General features: G+C 54.7%; 1 protein-coding gene across 1 annotated transcript in view; it reads left to right on the top strand.

Moving 5' to 3' along the window:
- Positions 1-12147, top strand: part of PRKN (parkin RBR E3 ubiquitin protein ligase) — a 1054158-nt gene that overhangs the window by 835610 nt on the left and 206401 nt on the right. The gene's annotated exons all lie outside the window — the stretch shown is intronic.

The following is a 12147-nucleotide window of genomic DNA, read 5'->3' as shown; positions in this document are numbered from 1 at the left end:
CCGCTGTCAGGTGCTTCTCGAGTTTTCCAAGACATTTCAGCACAGTGTCGGTCTTGGAGGCGAGGGGAAATCTCAGGGTGCTCTCCGCCTTTGGGAACCCACACGATGGAAGCAAACTTGGTTTATTCATTTTAGTTCTGAAATTTGATGATGATGGCAATATTAATTATAATATCCACAGTCCTTTTCGTTTCTCAAGAGCATCCACGTGTCGCACCATGAATGTCACTGCTTCCGAGCCTCTGGTGTCATTCGCACTGACTCACAAGGAGGGGGCCCCGCAGGGGGCTGACGCACCACGTTCACAGGAGGAGAGTCACTGGGGGCGGGAGTCCAACGGGCCCTGGGCTAGGAGGGGACTGTCCTCAGGCATCTGCATGTCATTTTACAGACCCCAAGGGCTCTGCCTTCCCTGCTACCCGACAGCCTCCCCAGAAATAGTGGGACTCCCGCAAGCAGTGAAATATATCGGCCTTTGCAGGGTAAATTCAATCAGATTGAGAACGGAAAGGCTTTTTGTTATATCTTGGGCGACTAAACAAAACGCAACGTTCCGTGAGCCCGTCGACACGGTTCTGTTCTGAGCGCACCGGCGCGGAGGAGTCCTTCAGCCCAACGCCTGACTGACGGGGTTCGCGGGCCCTCGAGCTCCCGCCGGCCGCGGAGAGGGGCCAGAGGGCCTTGAGGCTATGTCCGCACAGCTCCCGGCGTCCTTAGCAAAGCTCGGAGACTGGGTCACTAGGCACCCACTGCTTCGGAAGGTGCTCCTGGCCGCACTGTGGCACACACCGCTGAGGGCAGCCTCTTGGAAGGTCAGATAGGCACTGTGGGGGGTGGGGGCACGCGGAGCAGGAGCATCTCAGACCCAGACTCGGGGCAGGAACATGGAAGGAAAGCCAGTGGCACCCAGGGCCCTGCTGGAGGGCGGCAAGCTGGGCGTCTGGGAAGGGCGGTGAGCGGGGTAGCCATGCCCGGTGTGCCCGCTGGGCCCTCTGGCCTTCCCGGGTCGGGGAATGGCGACTGTACACGGGAAGTTACTGGGAATATGTCTCTGAAGATGCGTGTGCAGCTGGGGTCAGGAGAGGCAGGCGAGCGGGAGGGGTGGTTGGGGCCAGTGCGGGGCAGGTCCAGGCAGAGGTGGGGACACTGTGTTGTAGCCTTTGGAAGTTGCTCATGATGGGACCTGCGCTCAGTGCCTGGTCCAGCTGGTTTGCAAATGGACTCCGCTAATGGACAGTTTGCCTGCACCTTTCCCTGATTCAAATCACCCCAGGCCCGGCTGTCGGGATCACCTTCCTAAAACACTGCTCCAATCAGGCCCCATCTTGGGTCAAACACCTTCGAAGGCTCTTCCCGCCCTGGGCGAAGCCCCAGCTCCCCGCCCCACCCCCTCACGCTGTCACACAGCCGGATCCCAGGAGGACACCTCACTACCTGGTCCTGTTTTGGCTCGTGCCCAGTGTCCTCCCAGCTCCCCCCCCCCTTCACTTTTTCATCTCCCAGCAGCATCTGCGTCTCGGCTCATCGGACACCACCTCCCGAAGATGTGCCCCAACCACACACCGTCCCCTCCTTAGATTCTTAGAAAGTGCGTGTGCTGCAGACGGAGCTTCCCGTGGGTTCCAGCGCTCGGTATTTATGTCCACTCCCCACTTTTCTCCTCGACTCGAGGACACATGCATTGCCCACCTGTACCCCACAGGTTGTGGCACGTCTGCCTCGCGCATGAGCGGACGCGTTCACCAGCCAGCGCCCACGCTCCACGGTGAGCCGGCGTCGGGCTGGTCAGAGCTGGACTCGCCGAACCCCTCCCAGGAGCCGATCCCCTGGCTCGCTGCACAGTCGGGCGCAGGGTTCTCGGCTCCTGGGAATCTCATCTTCGAACTAACAGATATTCAAGTCCCAAATGTCTGCACACGTCTCCTCAACATAAACAAGTAGAGCAGCAAAATTGTTACCATGTTTTAGGCTGATGTCGTACAGTGACGTTGATTCTGTATCTAGCGTTTCCGTAGGTGACAGAGGACGGCAGTACCTCGGCATTTAGGACTGTGCCGCCGGCGTCCAGTGGGCTCCGGTTGCCAGGACACGGGGCCCAGCCCTGTTGTGATCTGTTGTCCTTTGTTTTGGCTCCTGTGATTGTGTGACCGCCCAGAGAACACCTCCCTACAACCCAGACAAAAGAGGGGGACGTCCCCAGAGGCGTGTTAGGACATGGACAACCCATGAAACAAAAGGCATTCCTAAATGAACGTGGTCATTGAAAACCGCCGGCTTTGTGTCATCACTGAATGTGGTACAAGAAGGCAGCACAAATGCACCGAGACCTCGGTCACCCGGAGCATGGAGCAGCCCCAGAGCTGGCCTGGGCCAGTGCTGGTCGAGCCTGTGCCACTTATGCCTTCGACTGGAGACCACGGGTCCCAGCAGCTGAAGTAACCAGACGTCCTTCCGTTTCCTCCCGAGAGGAGCATGTCTTTGGTGCCCATCTCTCTAGAACCCTCCACCAAAAGAGGAGGTCTTTGGGGGCCTTCTCGGGTGACAGTTTGTGCCTGCAGTCACGACACTAGCCACACTCACCTTGTCACGGGGGAGGAGTCTGCTTTCCCTAATGAACCAAATATCCTGGAGCGGTTTTAAATAGCATGGACACCCCAGGCCTCTGTCACCTGTCACGGGGACCTGCGGCTCACGCTCCAGTGGTTCTCCTTCTGTGAACTGTGGAGAGCGATTTCCCAAAATAAGTCATATTGGATGGGTCCTTTGATTCAGAAAAATGAAAATGTGCTGAATTGTTTCTCAAAATATTGCCATCTTTGTTAGGCGCCACGGTAGCCGGTCTTGTTTCTTTTGTTTGCAAGGTCCTCTGGGTACGTGGATGGAGCCCCAGGGGTCTGTCTCCGCCGGGCAGGGTCCTGCAGGGCAGGGTTGGGAGTGTGGGTCATGCTGGGCGGGGCCAGGCTGGCAGAGGGACCACGGAGCGAGGCTCCGCCAGCGTCCCGCCACCTCTTAGGTTGTATCTGCAGACTCCAGCTCTCTTGCTCTCCCAGCTGGGCGGCTGCACGCACCCGGGGCTGCAGACGGAGGAGACAGGACCGGTTGGAATGACAGTCTGTCAGCCTATTCCCTTCATTTATCTTTAATTCCTCGGTGAAGGCTCCATGCCCCTTAAAGGGACATGACGCACCGGCCAGCGACCTCTGTAGACCCACATGGGTGGTGCCCAGTGTGTCGGTGGGGGCTAGACCCTGGAGCCCTCCTTTCTTGGGCAAACCCCTTGTAGAGTAAAGCCCACGGGAATCAGGATGGCACCAGCGCAGTAACTCACCCGGCTCCGGGCCTGTCCGGGCACCAGGCGCAGGTGAGGTGCTGAGGGGACCCACGCTCTGGGCTCAGGAAGGAGCGGCTCAGATTAACTGGGGCCCAGCTGCTGGCCTCTGCAGTTAATCTGCTGTCATTGTGCCTTGTTCCATCACGCAGCCCCTCCTGTGGGGCTTCGCCTAGGGTCTGGTAAGGGGGGGGCCTCCAGCTGCTGTTCCCTGGGGCCTTAACGAATCTTGGTGACAGGCAAGGAGGACTGATGACCCCAGTGAGGCCCCTGAGCAGGGTGTTCTGTCATTTTCCCATATCCCGGTACTGAGCCCGAGGCGGTGTTTTACACACAGCATCTCGTGGGGATGCCCACACGGAGCTGGCCTCGCCCCGCTACGAAGGGTCCTGCCTGGCTGGCGCGTGGCCCCTCGGAGCTGGGAAAACACCCGAGGAACCTTCCACCTGCACAGGGGCCGTTTCTGGGCAAGAGTTCCAAGTAAGACACGCGGCGCAGATGACTGTCTGAAGTAACACACGGGCAAAGCAGCTCGTGTTCTTGCACTTATTTCCAATGTATTTCACTTCCTTTCCTTGTGCATTTCTGTTGTCCATTATTTATAAAGGATAATTCTCCCGTATGAGTCCACCTCGCCTCCCTTCCCCACTTCCTTCTCAACCACTTTTCAGCAGGACGGTCATTGACAAAAAGTTTTTATGAACTATTGTTTTGTTTGCTTGTTTTTAGGAAATGCTTTTAAATAAGCTACCAGACCAACTTTTTTATAGAATGACATCAAACTGTAGGATGCTTATGTCCATCCGAAATCTTCGCCTCTCCTATCGGGTGAAAACTACATTTCCTACGATCTCAAAGTCCAAGGGCGTGCAATTCCCGTGGGAACCGGAAATGAGTGTTTTTCTCCCGATGCTAAAATGCATGATTGAGCATAAGAGCTGTAGATTTATTATAATTTTCCTTATCATTTTTGTTGCTGTCGCCTTTTCTTGAAGCGTGAACCAGTGCTTGAGGCAGGGACCCAGGCTTAATGGACCAAGAGTCGGAGGCGGAGGAGCGTCTCGCCGGTTTATTTTCGTTTGGCGACGTGGGAGTGTTTTAACACCTTGTGCTACAGCGCGCTGCAAGAACACCTTGGCCTGAGTCATTCAAAAGATCGCCTCAACTATCTTCTGTTTTCAGACACATTTTAAGACTTGCTTTTCTATAACTGCATTGAGCCTTTTCATTAGAATTAGGTGAGCTGTTGGCCCCATGACGGCTTTCACGTGTTTCTGCCGGCGCCCCCAAGTGCAGCGCTGTGACTCATGTCCCACTGTCTCCTTTGGCAACTGTGAGCGGCTGAGAGCAGAGAAGGAATTTGTCTAAAGGCAAAATGGTAACAGTTTTATTTACTGCTGGCTGTCAAAAGGCAACACTGGAACTGTTACAGGATTTAAAACCATAATGAGACCTTTAACAATGTTTTTCTTAGTAGGACTTTTCCCCTGTAATTCACAGGAAAATGAAAATGTGAAATATTGTGCTTATTATCAAATATTAGACGACCTGCCCAGCCGGTGTGGCTCCGTGGTTGAGCATCGACCCACCAAGAGGTCACTGGTTCAATTCCCAGTCAGGGCACATGCCCAGGTTGTGAGCCAAATCCCCAGTGGGGAGCATGCAGGAGGAGGCAAATCGATGTTCTCTCTCATCGATGTTTCTCTCTCTCTCTCCGTCTTCCTTTCGCTCTAAAGTAATGAAGAAAAAGATGTTTTGACTATTAGATGACCCTTTGGTAGCAAGTCAAGACAGACATTAAGTTGGCCAGTGCAGCATACAGATTGCTCATTTCTTTTCAATGTAACCACGGGTGCCGGGTGTTAGAACACACGGATGCACTCGGAAGCAGGCGTGTCTCTGGCGTGCTCCTCTCACCATTCTGTTCTTTTCACGCGGTTTTGGCTCCTGTGTGAAAACAGTCCAGTTGCACGAAGTCATCGGGGACATGACGGACGACTCCCACAGACTTAGAGATTAACCTGTGTGCACTGCAGAGATTGGTAATGAAGGAGTGTGGCTTTCTGGTTAGAACCCAGGGCAAGAACCTAACATTTTACACAAGAGCCTGGTTGAAATTGCAGAGAAATAGCAACTATGTTCTTTGGATTTGTTTTTGTTTTTTTGTGTTTTTTTTTAATGCAGTTTTTATGAAGCTATCATTCCCTTGCTGTTCTTTATTTCCTTATAGTTAGGAGTAGACTTCATGATATTTAAAAGATCTTCTAAACAGTATGACACTGAAGGTGTATGTACTCATATGTTTGCATTCGCTGCAGAAGTTTGTTTTGGAATCTGTTCTTCATTTTTCATTTCGTGCAGTGACCCTGTAAGAGGGCACCTGGATGTCTAGCAGACTCCCGTCTCTCCCTGGCAGGCAGAATCCTCCCTGACCTTCACAGCCCGACGTTACGTGGGCACCTCTTCCCAACTCGGGCGCTCTGGGCTGGGAGTGGGTATGGGCTTGGGACCCCAAGCTCCTCAGGGAGAACTTTGCAGCTGAGATAACCCTCCAGAACCTCAGCTGCCACCCTTGGGGCAAGGGCCAGCCCTTCCTACCAGTCTTCATCCTCCCTACCCGCCTCCATGTGGTTTCCTCTGTAAACCCTTGGTTACAGGACTTGCGTTCAGCTAGCCTTCGGTTGGTTATTCAGGTTGCTTGCTCTGTAATTAGTTGTAATTTCAGTTAGGTCCCGGGAGGAGGTGAGTGTAGCTTCCACCGACTCTGCCACCTTGTCAGATGTCCTCATGCATTCGTTTTAAATGCCTGTGTTTGTATATGCACCCCTTTTATGGGGAAATGTGGTTGACAAGGTGGGAAAACTGGGACGTCACTATATGAAGCAAACCAGGAGCTCAAGAGGGAAATAACGAGGTCCCACTTTCTCAGGGACACCTCGGCCATCGTGAGGATGTCATGAAGATGCCCCTGGGAACGGACCCATAGGCTGTGCGGTGTCACCCAGGGCTTTGCATTTATTGCATTTCCACTTTGCTGTGTAGATTTTTATATCACGTTTTTTAGAAACAAGATGAGGCTCATGATGCCTGTTGCAAATAGCTATAGCAGATGGAATAAACAGCTAAAGAAAGACAAAGTATAAACAAAAAGAAACTGCCAACTCTGATGCGCTCGCCAGAGGAGGCGAGAAGCACAGATGAGTCACGGTGGCAGGTGACTTCTAAATTGCCTGAGTTTGATTTAGGTTTGCGTTGTGTTGGTTTTTTAACTTTCCTAGCACGAAGTCACGCAGAGCCCTCTGAGAATTTGGTGCTTTATACAAAACAGTAAGTCACGTTGAAAATGCATTTTGAAGGGAACAGGAAAACTACCTTAGTTTGCCAAGTCCTTTTGCTTATTCAGTTCTTTCTTGCTCTTCACTTGACTTCTCCACCTCATAAATCAGCTTTCCTGGAGCCCCCGGAAGAGGCTGTGGAGGGGGACGTTGCTGTCAGATAACATGCGGGAGAGGAACCCAGCATCTCCCGGGGCCCCAAGTGGACCGGAGGGCGGGTTTCCTGACTCTCCCTCCCTCACCAAGGCCCGTGATGGGATGGGGTGGCGGGTGAGTGAGGGCGAGGGAGAAGATGCAGGAAAGAGGCTGCTTGTTCCACACACCCCCGTATGCACCTGAGTCCGTGGGAAATACGGAGCATAACAGGGCAGGTGCAGAGTGCCTGGCTTAGCCCCCCAGAGCCCCCCTGGGTCCCCTCAGGCTGGGAACTGTGCATCCTGACATCCCCGGATGCCCTGGGGGGACAAGGAAATGGTCTCGTGAGTGTGGAAGAAGCTGACTCTGGAGCCGAAGACTGCAGGCGGGCCTGGCCGCCCAGACGGCGTGGGCACTGCAGCCAGACCTCAGGGACCACCGCACTGAGCAGAGCCCGCGCCCTGTGCACAGAATGCAGCCGTCAGCAGCGGTGACCCCAGCGGTGACCCCAGGGGGCAGGGACACCATCCCTGTGGATCCAGTGTGGACCCAGAGAGCAGCCTTCGGTCCCCATGGTGCTCCAAGGTGGCTTCCTCCAGTCCCCATGAGGACACAGGCCCAGACACCCGGCTGCCACCTGGGAAAGAAACAGACAGGAGACAGGCCTCCAGGGCTAACACAGACCCGAAAGGACTGTTTCAAACAGAAAGACAGTTAAACCAGAGGCAGCTCCGGTAGCCGGAGTGGACGTGGTCAGACCCCTTTCTGGGTCGGGGGTTAGAAAGGAGGGGTCGGAGGGAGAATTGATGCGATATCCACAACATTCGGAGGCTGCATTTTTTCCCCACAGTGTCACGTGGGAAACTTACCAGCGTGATGTCCTAGGAAGGACTGGCACAGCGCCTCAGACCGCGTCCCCTTTCTGCCGGCCCTTTGTCAGGGAGGGGTCAGGCGGGGTAACCAGACCACCGGGTCTGGGTGCTGTCCTGCGGACCAGCTGCAGGGCGCCCACCAGAGGGCCGTGCTCGGACTCCTCAGGCGTTGCCCTCCCCATCCAGGGACATCTGTGGCAGGTGTCCACAGAAGCCACATTCCAACGAGACTGGCCACCTGAACATGAAGACGGAGGGGAGGCAGTGTCACAGAACCACCGTGGAGAGCTGTGCAGGAAGTCCCACCCCACCCAATGCCCCCACAGGGGCCATCCCGGTGGCAGCCCCACTGGGAGAGGAGGGGAGAGGTACTGAGGAGAAAGCAGGCAGAGGTGCCCTGCTGCAGATCAGAGGCACGTTCTAGGACCACCGTGGCCAAGGAGACCGTGAAGATTTTCTTTAGATGTTCAGGACTGACTGTCTTAATCAAAATAATCAACTTTCATTTTTTAATTTGTTAACACAGATGAATTGTAACAGAAATTCTCATCCCGTGGCTTTGGGTTCGCCAGATGCCCACGTATCGGATCTGTTCGCTCCTGAATTGATCTATGTGAGCGTCGAAGTGATAGCCATAAAGTAGAGAGGTGACCTTGTCCTGGTAACGCCACTGCAGACTGGAAACCCAGTTCCTGGCAGGTCCCTCTGCGCCGTGAAATGGCTTTTAAAGTGCTGGCCCTGAGTTCTGTCCTTCTTGTGTTCCGTATGATCCCCACACAGACATCATTCCTGTCAAATGAATTCCGTGCAAGAAACTACCGAGATTCACACAAAGCGATTTTCAGAATTTCTTGTACTCGTTCATTTTCCCGGAGTGGTGACGAGGAAGCCACCCAAGGAGAGTTGGCCACGCGGTGTGGGAGTTAAGCCTCTAGGGGACTCGTACCAGTACCCTGCGAGACAGCGATATACTTCTAAACTTCCCGGTAGCCACATGCAAGGTGCAGTTCATTTTAATAATATAGTTTACGTCACCCAGTATAGCCCACATATTACAATGTCAACATGTAACCCATATAAGAAGTATTAATGAAACACTTCACAGTGTGCTTCTCACACTGTCTTCAAAGTCCAGTGTGCGCTTTCCACCGGGGAGCACCCGGTTCAGCCCTGCACCCTCGGACCACTGTGGCCGGCGGCTTCCACGCTGGAGAGGGTAGCCCTCAATCTGCTATTGAGACACCCAAACTCAAGGCAAGGGCTACTTCTACCGCAGCAGACGTGTGACTTTGGCTGTGACCCCCAGGCCTCAGGTTCCTTAGGTAGAAATGGGAATAGTCACGCTGAACAGGGTTGGTAAGGGGTTTACGCAACATTGTCTGGACAAAGAGTTTAGCTACTGTGCGCAGGGTAAGAACTCGATGCGTGTTGGCTATTGTTCTATAAGTGGATATTATTGTAGATTTTCTAACAGGAGCTTCCTGTCTAACAAACAGCTGAAGCTCTATTGAAAAAAGTGGGAAGAAGAATCCTGCTTTAACCACCGTTGCCGTGAATATGGGACAGGTAAACAAGGGAAGAACACCAGCTCATCAGGGTAGAGTTCCCCTCCAGTCTCTCAGCTCTTCTGGGCGGCCAGAATGCGTTCACTTTTTTAATGAAGAGAGCTTTGGTAAATCTTTGCATTGTGAGCTTGCCCCCAATTCCCAGGCTGGTGACCATGTGCCTGCCCCCTGGCACCGTTCAGCCTGTGCCCTCATCCTTCTAGGTCCTGGGTCGTGGGTCGTGAGCCTTCCTGAGGTTAACAGAGCAGCCTTTCGGGGGGACCGGACCCACTTCACACCCTTCTGGGACCTCTCTGCCTGAGGAAAGGCCTCTCTGCTTCATTTGCTGTCACAGCCTCTTAACCAGCACCCTGAAAAGTGCGGGTTCATATGGCGTCACGTGGCAAGTCTGGGGTGCCCACCAGGGTCCCTTGAGCTGGAGGCAGGCAACAGTGAGGGGCTCTCCCTGGCAGCTGAAATCTTCTCAAAGGAAATATATATATATATAAAATGTCTTTAATTGCACTTAGTGGAAGTGAGATGTGGGTGAAGTTTTCGTCTTCTGTGGTCTGGCGGGTTAAAATTACATTTGCCACGTGCAGCATCAGAGGAGTATTGTGCCAGGAGTGGCTGGAGCGTGGGGGGAGCCCAGAGCATGGGGTAACCTCGAGTGCGGGAGGGCCCAGAGGGTGGTGGGAGGGCCCAGAGAGAGGGGGGAGGGCCCGGAGTGTAGGGGGAGAGCCCCAGAGTGTGGGTGGAGGGCCCGGAGTGCAGGAGCAGCTGGAGTTTGGCAGGGCCCCGAGCTGGGGGGAGGGCCCCGAGCGTGGGGGGAGGGCCCGGAGTGTGGGGAAGCCCGGCCAGGCCACTCTGGGCCTCACTGCCCGGATCTCCACTCACACTGTGCACCGCTGCAGACGCAGGCACTTAGGAAGCAGAGCAGGAACATCTGCACTTCACGCAGTCAGCCTGCGGTAGCCGGAGGTAGTTTGCAGGCAGCTTTGGCCGGAGAGCAGAGAGCAGGCCTGCCGAGGGGAGGGGGCGTGTTGCAGGAGAGGAAAGGAGGCCAGAAAATGCAGGCCAGCGACAGGACTGGACCTGTGCTTCACCCTGAGGGTTGGCTTTCCAGGAGTGCGGCCCTCCGGGGGTGGGGCCCTCCGGGGGTGGGGCCCTCCGGGGGTGTGGCCTTCCGGGGGTGGGGCCCTCCAGGGGTGGGGCCCTTGGGGGGTGTGGCCTTCCGGGGGTGGGGCCCTCTGGGGGTGTGGCCCTCCGGGGGTGGGGCCCTCTGGGAGTGTGGCCTTCTGGGGGTGGGGCCCTCCGGGGGTGCGGCCCTCCTGGCAGAGCAGCAGGCACTCCCAGGGCTTCTCCCTGGGGCTGTCCCCTCTGGGGCACCGGGTCAGCACAGGGAGGGGCTTCTCCGGCCGGGTGACTTCTCTTCCGCAGCAGTTGGCATCCGTAGCTGTGCTCGGAGAACTCACGAGCGAAGGACACAGAACGGTGTTCCGTGCCGGATGCTTCCTGCACTAATGGGAAGAAATATGTGTTTTAATTGGCGGGAGCATGTGCAGTTAAAGCACAGGGACCTCGGAGAGGAAATTGCCCCGAATGCAGGTCATGGCCGTGGCCGCATGTGGCTCCCTGCCGACGTGTGGAAAGACAGGTCCAGCCCCCCTCACCTCGGTAACTTTAGGGATTTCTTAAGAACTGCACTCGCTCATGGTCTTTTTCCTCGGACACAAGTCATTTCTGAATAAATCAAAGCCTTGACCACTGAGCAGAGTCCATAGCTCCAACAAAAAGACAAAAGCCACACCCTGTTGGCGGCCCTTCCCTGCCCTCCTGGGACCTGGCCGCAGTCATCACCGCCCTGAGACCCTCCTGTTCGTGCCTCAGCCGCGGCGGGATCTGTGGACGTCGTCGTTCGTCCTGACCTTCCGCCTCGGAGACGCTGCTGTCACTGCTAAATGCGCACCTTCCTGTGCGCCGGACCGAGATGCTTCCAGACGGTTTGACAGAAAGAGGCGTGATCATGTTCCAAGGTTTCAGGAAGCACAGGCTGTTACCAGGGATGCAACTACACGTACGTCTCATCGGCATTTTCCTGACTTGCCAAGGAACTGCTAAAAATCCGTTTTGAGTACAAAAGGAACGCGTTGTGATGGGGTGGCCACGTCACTGTGGACACTGCCTCATGCGCTCACGTTCCCTTCAGGGGTCAGCCCGGTTTAAAGTGGAAATGGGAGAAGACCCGTCCCCACCCCCTCCAGGAGACAGCCTGGGGACAGACCTGGGGTGTGCTGGCCCCACATGGAGAAGAGACCTGGGCTCTGAGCTGCCAGGCTGTGGAATCACGGATGACCACAGACACACATGCAGCTGGCAGGACGCGTCTGGCTGACTAGTTGACAAGCCTTGAGAGAGACCAGCAATGTGTCAAGTTGGTACATGAAGCAGGGATGGACAGGTGGGCTTGTAAGCTAGGAGGGAGGGAGGAAGAGAAAGAAAAGAAATTGGTTATTAACATGTATGTTATATATTTAATAATATTACTCTAAGTTCGTTAACATAATATATTTCATCAATTATATGGTGTATGTATTTCATAATGATTTAACATTGATATGCCATTACATATGCAGCCCCCGGATACTCCCGACACCCGTTATTTAGAGCTCACTGAAAGACACATTGTTCTTTTTTTTTTTTTATCCTCACCGGAGGATATTTTTCCTTTTTTTTTTTTTGTACAGATAGAATGGGAGGGAGAGAGAGGAAGGGAGAGAGAGTGAGAAACATCGACGTGAAGGGACACATCGAGTGGCTGCTACCCGCACGACCAACCAGGGCCGGGGACAAACTGCAACCGAAGTACGTGCCCTTAGCGGGAACCGAACCCGGGTCTCTCCGGACCGGAGGCCGACGCTCTAACCGCTGAG

This window comes from Molossus molossus, unplaced genomic scaffold (genome assembly GCF_014108415.1).
Source record: "Molossus molossus isolate mMolMol1 unplaced genomic scaffold, mMolMol1.p scaffold_m16_p_8, whole genome shotgun sequence".
Lineage (NCBI taxonomy): Eukaryota > Metazoa > Chordata > Mammalia > Chiroptera > Molossidae > Molossus > Molossus molossus.
Note: the sequence above shows the minus strand (reverse complement) of the source record. Positions and strands in the feature narration are given on the sequence as shown.